This window comes from Zeugodacus cucurbitae, chromosome 2 (assembly GCF_028554725.1).
Source record: "Zeugodacus cucurbitae isolate PBARC_wt_2022May chromosome 2, idZeuCucr1.2, whole genome shotgun sequence".
In the NCBI taxonomy this organism is placed as follows: domain Eukaryota; kingdom Metazoa; phylum Arthropoda; class Insecta; order Diptera; family Tephritidae; genus Zeugodacus; species Zeugodacus cucurbitae.
This window is the reverse complement of record NC_071667.1, coordinates 61,666,917-61,684,324: the sequence shown is the minus strand read 5'-3', so window position 1 is coordinate 61,684,324 and position 17,408 is coordinate 61,666,917.

Below are 17,408 nucleotides of genomic sequence, written 5' to 3'. Positions count from 1 at the left end.
CTTATGAAGAAATGTCGATATTGTAAAGAGTATTTGAAAGACAATGAATAAAGTGATTTCAACTAATTTCAGCACACATTTTTTAAAGTCCATATTACAGGGAATTGCCAAAAATATAACACAATTAAAATATATCTCTAAGCCTTTAGTTGAAATTCGTCCAGCATTGCCATATAAAATCTGTATTAGAGTACTACCGTTTGTAAAATGTGGTTATGTATATTGTAAGTACTTGATCGGAGGGATAGACACAGTAAATGGTTGACACTATGGAAAATTTGTTATTTATTTGAATATAGCAATTTGTATATATTCAAGGTTATTGCAATTCCATTTCTAATAATATTTTATGTGCGTACTTCAAGTAAGACTTCATTTTCATATAATATAACTGCTTGCAATGCAATATGTTTTCACATTAGTGTTAAATCGTTAAATAATGTTTCAAAAGAACGAATTTTTATTATTATTTTTTTTTTAATCTTAGTGATCACTTAATTGCTAAATCTCACAAAGTTTTGCGGCTGCAAATGTGCAAACCGCTTTTTGGTTGTTTCTCTGTTTTTTTTTTTTTTGCATTGTAAATTTATAAAGACCTTTTTTGATTTGGTTTTTATATATTTATATTTTCAGTGGAACTTTTAAACGCTCATAATTTTTAGTTTGCATTTTTTTCTTTTGGTTTCAATTGGTTGAAAAACTTACTTTTATTGCATGCAAAATATTTTTTTTTTAGTTTTGTTAATAATTTATTTTATTTTATTTTGTTTAATCAAACACAGTAAACGCTTGTAGAACAATATTAATATTTAATCATTTAATTACTAATTCATTTAACGTTTGTTTTTTTTTTGAGTTTTTTTAATTTATTTTAGACATCACTGTTTGCTGGAAAGTGTGTCTTTCCTAACACCTTTTGTGAATTTTACAGTTTTGCTATTCAATGGCAATGTCAGTATACAAAGCGGTTTACTAGGGCCCCACAAAAGGATTAAACTTCATAATTGTAATTTCTTTTAAATGTATTAATATGTTTATTTTTTTATTTTTGTTTTTGTAATTGGATTGGCCTAGCACTTACAAAATCTCTTCTTCCTTATATAATTAATCTCATTAAATCGTAAAATATATTTGTGTGCATGCGTGTATGTAGATTTCTATGAATACTTTGAACCACATTTCATATGCTTTCTTAATTATCCTTTAATATCGAGTTAATTAAACATTATTTCTTATGATTTTTTTTTAAATATTTTTATATAATTAGCTTAGCAACTAGCGTCGAGTTTTGTAAAGAGTGTAACAAAAGAGCGTCGGACGCTGCAAATATTGAACATTTATTTTTGGTAAAGCATTAAGGCAGTATTAAGCATCACTTTTTTTTCTAAAAATAACCAAAAAAAAAAATACATACTGAAATATGGTATACGTGTCTGATGAGGCAATGTGAATTTAATATTTATGGGATTCTGATTACATATGGGATTCTTGGGAACATAGTGATCACGAGCAATGTTTTTGGTGTCACAGTGACTTTTCTCGAATAGAACTGGAAGTGGCGTCTTCACTATGCGCGTTAAAGAGAAACTTCAAGACCCGGCCTAACTAACAACTTGCCTACAGGGTCAATAAGGAATACATATAAGGTAATCTTTAAGTATTCTTGAAAGATGTATGGTATATGCCAAGATGTTCTATGAAATCATAATACGTAACGATCAGGTAAAAATATTAATTAAGTAATTGATAATGTAAACGTAATATAGTATCATTCCTTCAAATTATCAACCAATCTCCCATGAATTTAATCTCAAGTAGTCGCCATATTCATTCAATAATATTGAATCACCACAGCCTGTTAATGATTAAATGAACCTATCGCAATTTTGCGGGCCACACAATTACATATATTTGTTCTAGTTTTTTATTAATTAATTGCTATTTACAGTCATTTATTTCCGAAATGTCGATAAGCGGGCGGCTGATTAATTGAATATTTTGTATAGGCTTTTGTTTTGCTTGAGCCTATTAAGTACACTTTTGTTTGACAAGATGTCTATTATCTACTTGTACACTGTTTACACTGCCTGCAAAAAATATGTATGGAAATATTTCATAGATCAATTATATTTGATTAGAATTGCATACATAAAGTAATGATTAAAATTTATTTTTTGAAGCTGCTACTCAGAATTATTGTAATATTAGGTCTACAATTTTGCTTCCGCCGTTTTCCAATAGATGTCACTAGGGTCAAGCACTGGTCGATTAAATCGATTAAATCGTTTTATATCGATCTTGGACATTTGTGTCAACATTAACTCAACAAATTATTTGTAGAGATCTCTTTGCATCCCAAACTTATTCTCAACTGAAAATGTCACTTTTTGAACCTAATTCTCGACATTCGCGGAATTGTAGACCTAATATAATTACTTTTTAGAACAAAATTATTAAAAAACACAAATTCTTTGCAAGTACTAAGTACTTAGTATTTTTGTTTTTTTATACTCTCGCAACAAATGTTGCTAAAGAGAGTATTATAATTTTGTTCACATAACGGTTGTTTGTAACACCCAAAACTAAACGAGTTAGATATAGGGTTATATATACCAAAGTGATCAGGGTGGTTCAAATCCGAATGTCTGTCCGTCCGTCCGTCTGTGCAAGCTGTAACTTGAGTAAAAATTAAGATATCTTAATGAAACTTGGCACACTTATTTCTTGGCACCATAGGAAGGTTGCTTTCGAAAATGAGCAAAATCGGACCACTGCCACGCCCACAAAATGGCGAAAACCGAAAACACATAAAGTGCCATAAATAAAGCTATGAAAATAAAATTTGGTATGAAGGGGCATATTTGGATGTAATTTTTTTGGGAAAGTGGGCGTGGCCCCGCCCCTTCCAAAGTTTTTTGTACATATCTCGCAAACCAATAGAGCTATATAAACCAAGTTTTCTGCAGTCGTTTTTTTAGCCACTTCCTAATACAGTCCAAAAATGAAAGAAATCGAATCATAACCACGCCCACCTCCCATACAAAAGTTAGGTTGAAAATTACTAAAAGTGGGTTAACTCACTAACGAAAAACGGCAGAAACACTAAATTTCACATAAGAAATGGCAAATGGAATCTGCACTCAGATTTTTTACAAAATGGAAAATGGGCGTGGCGTCGCCCACTTATGGGTCAAAAACCATATCTCAGGAACTACTCGACCGATTTCAATTAAACTTGGTTTGTAATAGTTTTCTTACATCCCAATGATATGTTGTGAAAATAGGCCAAATCGCTTCACAACCACGCCTACTTCCTATATACCAGAACTTTGAAGACGATCTAAATCGTTTACTTTACAATATATAAAGTAAGCACTAGTGAAGATATCGGTGCAGAACTTTGCACAAATACTATGTTAATAGTGTGGCAGCCCCATTCTAAAAATCGCCAAAATCGGACCATAGGTTTTTAAGGCCCCATATATCGAACACGAGGACCTCGGTGCTTCTAACCTAATATTATGGTTTCCAACTTTCAATGGACTTTATACAATATATATGACGAATATGTTGGTCAAATTGTGTATTATATAATATAAATAAAGTTAAATAAATAAATTGCGAGAGTATAAAATATTCGGTTACACCCGAACTTAGCCCTTCCTTACTTGTTTTCAAAATAATTTTTACAAATATAATTTTTTTACATGTGGAGGGTAAAGTCATTGAGGTTTTTTGTTTGCTTGAAGGCCTGTCGTTTCGCTACTTAGAATCGATTAAATGAAACACTTAAACACTTTTTTTATGTCAATGTCACTTTATTTCAGATATTTTTCTATTTTATACATTTGTCTATTATACATGTCTCTTATGTACTAAATAATTTAATACTAAAATCAAAAATATAATACATTTATATTTTAAGCGAACTCCAGCTGAAGATGCCGAAAAGTATGCAATGATCTATCCTCCACGATCAGTCGAAAAGTCTGCAGATCGCCCAGCCCATAAAGTGAAGGCGAGAATAAAAGATCTTTAATTGATAAGGAAAATTATTTATTAAGTACATGATACTGTAATTAATTTACTATAATAACAATTAATGAATTATATAAAAACATAGAAGTAATGATTCTTCGTATATATATATATGAATAATATCGCTGTACAATCTGTTTTAAAGTATTCTGTTAGTTCAGTTTTATGATAAATATGACTGCTATTGTTCGCTTCAGTTGGCGGATCACTGCTGCTTTTGCGAAAAATATTTTTCTTGGGGCATTTCTCATTTCTATGCAGCGTAAAAATTTCCCTTGCAAATTTAGTTAAAATTCCTTCCATTATCTTTCTCTCTCCCAACTTTATAGCGATCGTATTAAGCAGCAGTATTTTTAGTATCTGACAACTTGCGCTATGAGCGACGTATCTGCTTTCTACTGAGACTACCTGTAATCTAATGAGATCTCTATAAGTTGCCACTTCTCGGAACTTTAATAATATCCTCAATACATAAATAAACAAACTCAGTAGAAATGTGTCCTCATATTAATCCTATCGATCTACTTGGGAAAACATTTTTATTTTGGAGGAGAGCTTGCTTTCATATAATTTTATTATTCAAGAATGCCGCTGACACTATTAGTAGTGTAAACACTTCTGTGGTAATACTTACCTCTTTTGGGGTGTCGACACCATTAGTAGTGTAAGCACTATGGTGATAATACTTACTCCTTTTGGGATATCGATACCTATTACTGTTTTAATACTTATTTCTAGTAGAAGTTTACTCCTGGAGTATGTTTATATAAACAATATGGCTTGGAGAAGGAAGACCTACACCGGCTTCAAATAATTAGCTAAAACATTATATAGCATATGTGCAAAGCCAAACATGAAATTGCTAATAAACCATTTCTCTACTTGACTGCAAACTTTGTCTTCTATAACTTTTTTCTTACTTTTAAAAAGTCTTCAAATTGCACAAAATACTGGTGTTTTTGCTGGTATTTTATTAAATTTACTTTACATTGGATATATCAGTGTTATAGATGAAAAATGACACCAAAACCATCAAAATAGGTTCTGAATTATCAGAGTTATGACAATTTAAAGAGTTTTGTTGGAAAGCTCTGCTCAGGTGGGCAGCGCAGTTTTTCTCTGATTTTTGCAAATTTCCCGATTTGTACTAGGCGCCCAGAAATGCACAGCAGGTGGGTGCTAGAAAAAATTCCCTGTTACATGTAGATAAATACATATGCTGGAAGATATATATGTATGTTCGTACGTATGTAAGCAGCAGGTGGGTGTCTGTATGTAGGCATAGGGTAAGGGCATGACGGAAGTGCAACTCAAACCGGATGCCGCCCACCGAAAACGGAAATAAAAATCCCGGGACCGGAAATGAAAATGATTGAACCGGAAATGAAAAATGATTGAACAGGAAATGAAAATGATTGAACCGGAAATGAAAAATGCTTGAACCGGAAATGAAAATGATTGACCGGAAACGAAAATTTTGGCAGAAATAACGCAAGAAATTTTAATTTCCGGTTCCGGTTCAATCATTTTCATTTCCGGTTCAAGCATTTTTCATTTCCGGTTCAATCATTTTCATTTCCGGTTCAAGCATTTTTCATTTCCGGGCCAAAAATTTTTCGTTTCCGGTTTGAGTTGGCGGCAAGTGGATTTCCGGCTTCTGCACTTCCATCATGTCCATATCCGTTACCGGATGTACATCCGCTGAACCCATATGTACATATATATGCATACTTACAGACTTATAGTTTATCGCATACTTTTTGCTATTATGTTAAGCGAATTATATAATTTTTCGTCGTTCATATAAAAGTGTCCTGTATAAATAGCAATACAAACACACAACTATATACATGTATGAGCAAAATAAGTGCACTGCAAATTTGTATATAGAAATGGAACACAAGTGTGTGCGTGACAATTCTCTACTAAAGCGCATATAATTAATTCATATTAAATGCATATGATGATTGTATTATTATTAAATATATATATAATCCACAAGTACTTGTAAGTCTACTTATAAATATTATAGTATATGAAAGTTTACTATAACCAAACATTTATCCTATATATTCTACTATATTACTGATTATACTTAAAAGTGCATATTTAGGTTTCTAGGTTATTTGCTCTGCTATTTGAGAAATGTTTGCAACAATGTTTAAAAATTACTATTACTGCATTAATTATTGATTATGTAACTGATAAATGATTGTAACTATTATTATTATTAAATATTATATTATATTTATATACTGCAAGATAATGTAGCAGTTAGCGAGTGAATAAATATACATATGTAAATGAGAGATCATTGAAAAATGTAAGAAATAAAATATAATAAAATGTGAAATATTAAAAATCAATTTGTTTTATTTCAACAAATTTGTTGTTGTATGTTGTTACCTTTTTGGGTTCATACAGGAACGTTCACGTTCCAAATTGGTGATCGATAAGATGTAGTTGTTCCCCCCATAGGCCAAAATTCAAAAAATCGATTGCAAAATATTTTGACAAAGTGTAAACGAATTGTCTCTAAAATGACCAAAATTTTATATGGTAAAACAGTTTTATCTGGAAATCTAACGGGACTTTCTAAAAATAGAATCGAAGACGTGAGTACATGTTCATTTTAACAGCGCAGTGAATACTTCTCAACTATAGCGGAAATTCAAAGTAGTCTGTCGAATATTTACGTTCCTGAATTTGAATGATTTTAAATGTATTTTTAAGTGGAAGGTTTACATTTTATGTTCTAATAACAATAAAAGCTAATTTGTGTTGTATTTTTTTTTCTTTACCTAGTTTTTTGTAGATTTTACCAACTCCAACGAAATTCGGTTCACAATTTTTTTTTTTTTTTGTCTCCCAATACCCATAATTTTGAAGTTCATCTCATACAAATACTACATTTAGAGTGTGGTATTAACAATCTGTATATGTATATATGTAAATAAGTGGGCGGGCGGGAATGAACCACGCCTTTTTTCCTCCATATTATTACTATGGGAGCTATAGGATATAGTCACTCGATGTAGCTAATTTTTTTATAAAATATTTAGAATATTTTTCTAGATTTTTGGAGAACATTTCATAGCGATATCTCAACGGGAAGTATTTATGGCCGCGGCTTCATACAAGCGGGCCCACTGTGTACTGTATTCCGTACAGACATAATAAATTTCCTAAAAAGGTTGTTGTTGTTGCCATAGTGTCTGAAAAGATATCAAAAATATTTTAGAGAAATGCCTATGTAGTATGTTATGGTAGGCCAATAAGCCACACATAGATCAGTTTTGGTCCTTTGCGATACCTGATGGAGTGCCGTCACATAATCCACGAGAAGTAGTCATCTTTTAGGATGCCTGCGCTTGTCGCGAATTTCAATAGGTTATGTGGTTTCGATAAAATTTTTAAATTTCCATACTGTGAGACCCCCAAATGCTGGAGACGTTGCCTTGACAATGCAGGACAAGCGCATAAGCGCATGCTTCATTGTTGCTCAGGTACCTTGCTTTTGACATTTTCTGCAGTCATCTCGATTCGTCAGCCCTATCTTATAGGCGTGTGCCGCCACCAGGCCAGACAGGCGATATTCCAATCATACTCCTACAGTCGATTCTATCGAGTCTTTTCTATTTCTCGTCTACCACTTTACAGTTGGCTTTATTGGTTCTGCCTTGATTGATTATTTATTTTTTATCATTCCGTCATGGTTAAATTTGTGAAGAGTAAATTAAGATTTGGGCTTAAGTCTGTTAAAGTCAACATACCAGTTTATCACTAGTAGTTTCACTTCTTCCGAAGTTCAATCATGGGTGATTGGAAGGATTCGAAAAGTTGTAAATCGAATAACGCCTATATTCTTAGTGAACAGAAATTTGTAAACCGAACGATATGAAATTTAATTAAACTAAAATTAAATTATGCCAAAAATTCGGTTTTTATTTGTTATTCGGTCATTTGTTATTAGAAAGAGACCGATCGTTGTTTTCGTTGATAATTGTCCAATGCAGTGTTTGGTCTAACCTTGGTATTGTACAAATATACGAGTATCTTATAACAGCAGAGTGTAAGATGCCTGTGATTCTATTCAAAATTAAAACCAGCAAAAGTCCTTAGATATTCTTAATGAGTTATACAATATACTTACCGGAACTCAAGATATTTACCAATAAAATATCAAAAATCTTTTGTATAGTTTCGAGAGTAATAGTTTCAATTTTTTTTTATTTATTATTATAATAAGTATTTTTCGCCATTTTCGAATACATATCTTTTCACAGTACGAGTTTGCATTTTTATGTAATAATTGAAATTTATATAGACTATATTATAATTATATATGTTTTTGCTTCGGTATGTATGTATGTAAATTGGTAAGTATGTCTTACTTTAAGCAAGTTGTAGAGTTGTATTTTTTATATATCAGTGGGTGGTACAGTAAAATCGGTTATGGAGTCTTTATATATGGCATAATGCGCTGGGCGATTACCAGGTGGTATGTAATATCTGTTCGTCGTAACTTACTTTCAATATTCGGGAGTTTAAAAAATACTTTTTTAGATTGATAAAATGATAATACTATTATGAAAACATTTAACAAAAACTTAGAGAACTTTAAGAGAATTTCATATAGATTATGAAACTTTTTTGAAAGACAATGAATAAAGTGATTTCTCCTAATCTCAGCACACATTTTTTAACGTCCATATTACAGGGAATTGCCAAACATATGACATAATTAAAATATATCTCTAAGCCTTTAGTTGAAATCCGTTCAGCATTGCCATATAAAACCTGTATTCGAGTACTACAGTTTGTTAAGTGTGGTTATGTATATTGTAAGTACTTGATCGGAGGGATAAACACAGTAAATGGTTGACACTATGGAAAATTTGTTGTTTATTTGAATACAGCAAATTGTATATATTCAAGATTATTGCAATTCCATTTCTAATATTTTTTTATGTGCGTACTTCAAGTAAGACTTTATGTTCTTCTATCATATAATATAACTGCTTGCAATGCAATATGTTTTCACATTAGTGTTAGATCGTTAAATAATGTTTCAAAAGAACGAATTTTTATTTTATTTTTTTTTTTAATCTTAGTGATCACTTAATTGCTAAATCTCACAAAGTTTGGCGGCTGCAAATGTGCAAACCGCTTTTTGGTTGTTTCTCTGTTTTTTTTTTTTTGCATTGTAAATTTATAAAGACTTTTTTGGTTTGGTTTTTATATTTTTATATTTTCAGTGGAACTTTTAAACGCTCATAATTTTTAGTTTGCATTTTTTTCTTTTGGTTTCAATTGGTTGAAAAACTTACTTTTATTGCATGCAAAATATTTTTTTTGTTAGTTTTGTTAATAATTTATGTTATTTTTTTTTTGTTTAATCAAACACAGTAAACGCTTGTAGAACAATATTAATATTTAATCATTTAATTACTAAGTCATTTAACGTTTGTTTTTTGTGTTTTTTTATTTATTTTAGACATCACTGTTTGCTGGAAAGTGTATCTTTCCTAACACCTTTTGTGAATTTTACAGTTTTGCCATTGTCAGTATACAAAGTTTAGCGGTTTACTACAAAAAGGTTAAACTTCATAATTGTAATTTCTTTTTAATATATTAATATGTTTATTTTTTTTTTTTGTTTTTGTATTTGGATTTGCCTAGCACTTACAAAATGTCTTCTTCCTTATATAATTAATCTCATTGAATCGTATAATATTTGTGTGCATGCGTGTATGTAGATTTCTATGAATACTTTGAACCACTTTTCATATGCTTTCTTAATAATCCTTTAATATCGAGTTAATTAAACATAATTTCTTATGATTTTTTTTAATATTTTTATATAATTAGCTTAGCTACTAGCGTCGAGGTTTGTAAAGAGTGTAACAAAAGAGCGTCGGACGCTGCAAATATTGAACAGCCAAACGCTCTTCTACAGTAAGTATAGCACCATATAAATGAAACATTCCGAATAGAATTTCTAGTGAGAGAATATAATTGTAGTTTTCAGTTAGAAATTATATATATACTAGGTAGTGTTCATGAGAGTGTATGAGGTGTATGCGCGATTTAACAATAATTTCAATTCTAATCTTATATAAAGTAATTAGTTTTTGTTTTTTTATACATATGTAGGTATGTATGTATATCTTTATGTACTATATGGTGGATAGAGTTAGTTGAATTCGTATAAAATATATGTAGGTATTTTTGTATGTAAACGCTCGAGATAGTGTGTAGATATATGATCGAGAGAAAAAGTTTAGAAAATATCTTATTTGTCTTAAAGTAGATTATTTTTAATTTTTTTTTTTTCATTTTGCTACTGCATTTTTCATGCTAAATATGGTATTTATCTTAACGCTTAATTCTTATTTTATTTATGTGTGTAAGTATATATTTTTTAGTTTTTCTTTAGCGTTTGCATTTTATCTATTTTTAATTTTTATTTTAAATTTAATTTTTCTTTTACTAATTTGCTACATTGGTAAGAGAACTGAAAATGTGACACTCGCGACTCGTAAAAATTAAAATCTCAAAATATTTTAATAAAATATCAAATTAATTTAAACTTATGAAGAACTTTAATTAATTATTAATTATGAACTTTAATCGTAAATAAATATTTTGTTTCAATGCATCTTGTGGTCCTTATTAAATATTAATATTAGTTTGCCAAATATCTCCCTTTCCCCTTTTGAATTTCCCGGCTATATACATATAAAGCGCTACAGAGCTTGTATCTGGCTATAATATAGATCTTTGAAAGGTCTTGACGCTATGCATGATTAGTTTGGATATTACGTTCAACAGTTATAGACGTATAAACATGGAGTTCAATAACGACGAAATTCGCGCTATTTTAAAGTTTTCCTTCGTTAAAGGCAAATCCACTAGAGAAACGTTCCGTGAGATTTATGGCGTTTTGGGGGATGGTACTCTATCACTTCGAACTGCGGAGGAATTGTTTCGACGATTCAGACGACGAATACCGATCAAATCATGGAAAACATGGAGTTAGACCGGTATGTGGCATCTCTTGACATCGATCAGGAGATAGGAGTTAGTCACCAAACCATTTTAAACCATCTGCAGAAGTCTGGATACACAAAAAAGATTGAAGTTTGGATGCCACATTTGACGCAATAAAACCTTCTGGACCGAATCAACGCCTGCGATATGTTGCTGAAACGGAACGAACTCGACCCATTTTTGAAGCGGATGGTGACTGGCGAGGAAAAACGGATCACATACGACAATATCAAGCGAAAACGGTCGTGGTCGAAGCCCGGTGAATCGTCCCAAACAGTGGCCAAGCCGGGATTGACGGCCAGGAAGGTTTTGCTGTGTGTTTGGTGGGATTGGAAGGGAATCATCCACTTTGAGCTGCTCCCATATGGCCAGACGCTTAATTTCGCCATCTACTCCTTGAAGCAGGCGAGCGACCAGAATCGTCCAGAATTGGCCAACAGGACAACGCTAGACCACACACATCGTTGATGACGGGAGCTACGGGAGTTCGGAAGGGAGCCGGGACATAGTGCCAAATGATTACCTAAACCTGTTCCTGTTCATGGTGAACGTCATTGGTGGTGTAAAGTGGAACTCAAAAGAGGTTTGTGAAAAGTGGCTGTTCGAGATCTTCGCAAATAAGGAGGGGGGTATTATGAAGTTGCCGTCTAGGTGGATGATTATCGAACGAAACGGCGCATATTTGAACTAAATCCGATCACTATAACACTTTTTATGAAGCATTGAATAAAGAGCAAAAAAGCGGAAGGAAGATATTTGCCAACCTAATATTTATAAAATCAGATACTCCTTCATATGCAGTGACAAACCTCCGATAGAATTTTTGCTTTGGGGAATTTTATTACAAACTTAAAACTTTATGGGCCCTCGCTACTGTCTAAGCATTTCAATAACTTCCCGACTGTATCGGAGAAGTTAGAAGAGCCAGTTAAATCGTTTCTTGTATTATTAGCCGAAGGGATCTAAGCTATTGCAGAGTTTTTATTTTAAAATTTTAGGACACTCATGCTGATTTTATTGGGCATACATTTTCTTTGTCAGGTAAAGTATCTTTGAATTGTATACATCTAACTGATTATTTGTAACGTCTCTTGCAAAACTATCCAAGAATATGTCTTTAAAATTCCAGAGGCCAATTCGACATATTTTCGAAGCTAGAGCAGTTTTAGTGGCCGAGCGTCGAGCAGGTGCGAATGCTCAGGCAGACTTTAAAGCGCGTTTTCTCGAGTTTTCATTTTCACAAGTGTTAGAAAACGGTGCCGGCGATAGCAAAAAGAATATACATATGTATGTCCGATCGAAAAAAACCAAAGTGATCTAGCTTCAGTATAAAATTATTTTCTAAAAAAAAAAATTGCTAAAAAAACGTTTTTTTCGGCTTCTAAAGCAGACTACTGCCTTTGTTATTTAACAAATAGAAACTTTTAAAATCGTATTTTCCAGAATTTTTCTATCCCGGCAGTCGGAAAATAAAAAGAATTAGGTTCTTAATTTTATAATATCATGATTTGCACTGCACTACATATTATATAAAAAATAAATTAAAAATTAAACTTAAAAAAATGTAAAATAAATATCGAATACTAATGCCGACCATCTTTAAACTGGTCGAAACAAGTTTTTAGAAAATAAATGATCGACACAGTTTCTATTAATGATCGATAATAATCTAAATAATACGTGGAGCACAAATTTCATATTTCAATTGATGTAGGAAAATATTTAACAAAAAACTATGTTAGATTATGTTAGGTTCGAAGACTGTTCCCTAAAAGGAAACACACTTTGTTAAACTAACTTCACAATCTTAAAAATATATAAACTAATTTTTATACTCTTATATATCAGTTACTAGTTTTTACTATATAATTTATTATTATATTTTTTTTTTGTAATTTCCTAACTTTTTTCAACCTTTGCAGTGACTTTTTTCATTTAACATACGTGTTTTAATGAAGGAAGTTGTTAGAAATGTAAAACTACTAAAATTAAATGAGGAAAAATGTCAAAATTTGAGATTTAAACTAAGAATTTATATTTGTTTGTAAATGTGTTTGTGTTGTGTGTGTATGTGGTCAGCTATTGAGTATTTATTTATAAAATATTTGTTTTCAAAACATTTTTCACTTCATGCACATGCGCATCGACACTTTGCAATTATTATTTTTATTTTTACTTTTATTTAAAGTACTATGTATATGTATGCATCTCCATCTTTGAGTACGAAAACAACACGAGTATAAAAGACAAGCGGCATTTAGGCAACGAGTGATTCAGCAATATTTCTATATAAAATTTGTTTATTTTAGTTTACTTTATTTGCAATTATTTTACTATAATTTTATTTCATAGAAATTTTTCATGTATCCATACGACACCATAAGGGTATTTTATTATTATTTAATATCTTTTCATATATATGTAATGTACCTTTTTGTGATCAGTTTGGCTTTTTTTGTTTAACACCAAAAGCATTCATAAGATTCGTTTTGCATACACAACAACAATTTGTATTCATTTTTTTTATTATGGGTTATGGATATTGAATTGGGATCTCTTTGGTTTGGAGTGGAGGAGGAGAAAGCAATGGATTCAATTGGTTGATATGTGTGTAGAGATGTATGCATGTATGTGTCTATATTTCTTATCTTTCGCCTATAAGCCGTAGAAGTCGACTGTGGTGAGTTTGCCTTTTCTCAAAATCGAAGTCTGCTTTTAGGCGCTTTATGTGATCTATTACATTTCGTTTCATTGTTTTTGTATTTCATGCTCATGTTTGTTGTTTTAGAGTAATTGTAATAGCATAGCTTTGCAGAGTGTGTTGGGTTTAGGAACTGTATGCATGTACATATATAGGAGTATATTGTAGAGTAGTCTCTATTGAAAACCGCTGGTAGACGTGTACAAAGTGGTTAAAAAACAGCTTATGCTTATCACTTACATACATAAACAAGTTGATTTGTATTCATACGAGTATATGTGCTAATATTAAGCTTAGTATTTATATATATTATAATTTACCACATGCTCAATTTCGATCCTTTAACGTATCCATTTAGTGATTTCTGTTTACACATTTCGATATGCAATCAAGTCCGATTTTAGAATATTTCAATATATTTTTATTTAAGATTATTCCTTATGTACTAATGATTATTTACCGTTATTCATTTATTGATTTATTTTTTTTTGGGAGTAGTTGCTTAATTGAATTATTTCTTATACTCATATTTTTAAATATGTATTTTTTATTTCGAGTAAACAAAACTCCAATTAGACAATGAAATGAAGTCGGTTGTAAAATGTAGGTGTGGTTCCAACAATTGTTGCTGTAATACATTATTTTTAATTTTTATTTAACGCTCAACATCTTAATTCCGAACTCATTACTTAGACAACTCAAGCAATCTGTTCCAACCAGACTTAACAATTTAAGAAATATCTACAATTTATAAATAGACAAAATGTCGCGTTAGTGTGAACACAGATCGTATTTTATAATTGAGGCAAGAGAAGAATTTCTTAGAATCGTATTTTATAAAAATATTTAGAGTTGAACTTCCATAACTCAAAGTTCTCCATAACTCGAACTCTTGACTTGGCAATAGTAGTCAACTCGGAAGTCTCTCTAACTCGAAGTGTTTTAGTGGATTATGGTGATTCGAGTTGGGGAAGTTCGACTGTCTGTATAAATCAGATCGAAATCACGCACAAACTGTCGGATTGCGATTTCTCCATTCGTTACTCTCGGTTCCCACAGTTTTTACAAATATTTCTCAGCAGTTAAATATCATGCTTTAGTTCAGAAATGTTCTTGTTTTTAAACGAATATACCAGTATCCTTTTGTAGACAGTAGCATTGGGAAATTAGATAGATTAAACTGTTTAAAGTCTTTAGAAATTATTATAAATTTTTTAAATTATGAAAACAGCTAAATTTTTAATTACATAACACTATAATTAAGATTTCAGGGTATACTAGAAACTTGTTTTATAATAAATAATTACTTGCAGGGCTAACTAATTATTATAATATTTTTAAAATGCAATTTACTTTTAATAATTTAAATTCATCATTAATAACCAGCTAATTTAATATATGGAAATACATTTTAATATTTTTATTTATTTTTTATTTTTTAAGAATGAACAATATTTTCTTAACGCAATAAACTAACTGTTTTTAATTTATTATTTTATATTTTGTAATTTTTATATACATATGCATGTATATGAATTAACATTTGCTATTTCGAAAATAATTAATATTTATTTCATTAAAAAGCATTTGTAACTACTGAACTTGCGTAACAAATTTGAATGGAGGACTCCATGTTGTTTGGATTATTACTACAGAACTTCCTTTGTTAATATAATATATATTTGCTTTTATTAATAATAATTAATTATAATTATTTGATTTCTTTAATTTCATTGTAATTTGTAAAGTATGTAGCAACATAACAATTTGATTTAAGTTTATTCAGAATTTTCAACTTTCCAATTGAAATGCGTAACTATGTCACATATGCTTGGAATTAATATTTGTTGCAACAATATAATTATTATTATTTATTAAATTTTACTACAAACTCAACAAGAAATAGCTTTATTTGTTGCACTTTCAACTAAATTTTATGCAAATTGTATATAACTACTTGAGATTATTTTCCTTTATTCTACTGAACGCAAGTTAATTAACTACTTATTAATCTCAATCATTAACTCATTAATTTTCTACAGAAATATTTTTTTCAGCATGAGCATTAACCAACTTGTCGCTTTGCCTTTGTATTTTTGTAATTTTATTATAGACATAACTGAGTAATGTTTTTAATAAAATCGTATGAATTATATTGCTAAAAGAGCGTAATTATTTGCCTACATCATAATTGAGCGATCATTAGTGATGTCGTGACGCAATAAAAGGTAAAACTTGATAAAACAAAATTAAAAAAAAAAAAATATTTTAATATTACATAGTATTTGAGTTAAAAAAAAAGTTTTACACTTTTGTAATATGTTGCACAGAGAGTTTGAAGTGAATTGACTAGACTCCATGTAAACAATCAAAATATGTAACAATAAATTTCACATAACAAGATCACTAAAAATTTAACAAACTTGAGACTTTTGCTGAACTCGATGAGTTGCAAACACCAGTGTTATAGCTGTGAAAATTCCCTTTCATATGACATCAAGATCATCAAAATCGGTTCAGATTTAGCAGAGTTATGGCCTTTCAATGTGTTGTGGTGCTCCACATTGATGCTCTGCTTTGTGCTCTGCTCAGATGGGCAGCGGCGCAGCAAAAATGTTCCAAATTGCCGATTTGTACCAGGCGCCGATAAATGTGCAGCAGGTGGATGCGGGAAAAAATTGGCTGGTACATGTAGATATGTATGCAAGCTGAGATATGTATGTACATACATATATACGCGTCCGCCAGGTATATACCACTACATATATATCATTTGGGTCAACGGATATACCGCGGCCAACGGAAATGACCATAGAGGATGTTACATCACCGGAACCGGAAATGACACCAACACCAACTCAAACTGGATACCAAATAAAGGAAGCGGAAGCCACGAAACGGAAGTCCCTTTCACTTCCGCTCAGGTTCAATATCCGCTTCCGGTATCCGGTTTTGTATTTCCGGTTTAAGTTGGTGACAGGTGAGTTTCCGGTTCCGGTTAGTTCATATCCGTTATGCCCATTTCCTTTCCTCACGGCATATCCGTTGACCCATATGTACATATATATGTGGCAGTATATATCTGGCGGCTGCATACATACGGACGCACATATATGTATGTACATATCTCAGCTAGCATACATATCTACATGTACCAGCCAATTTTTTCCCGCATCCACCTGCTGCACATTTATGGTCGCCTGGTACAAATCGGCAATTTTGGAACTTTGCAAAAATCATATTTTTGCTGCGCCGCTGCCCATCTGAGCAGAGCACAGAGCAGAGCATCAGTGTGGAGGCACCACACACATTGAATGGACATAACTCTGCTAAATCTAAACCGATTTTGATGATCTTGGTGTCATATGAAAGGGGATTTTCGCAGCTATAACACTAACATATCCAAAATATTAGAAGTCATTCAGAAGTTTTTATGAAATTTTGAAATTGAATAAAAAAATAATTTCTTAATGAATCGTATAATTATTTTCATCGAATTTTTAAATCAAAGCACTCTCTGACTAATTGATTGGTATATCCTACTACTACAAGCGAATAATTTATATTCGTTTAATTTTTTATTACTCTAGAGTAGGTATGTATGTATGTATGGAAA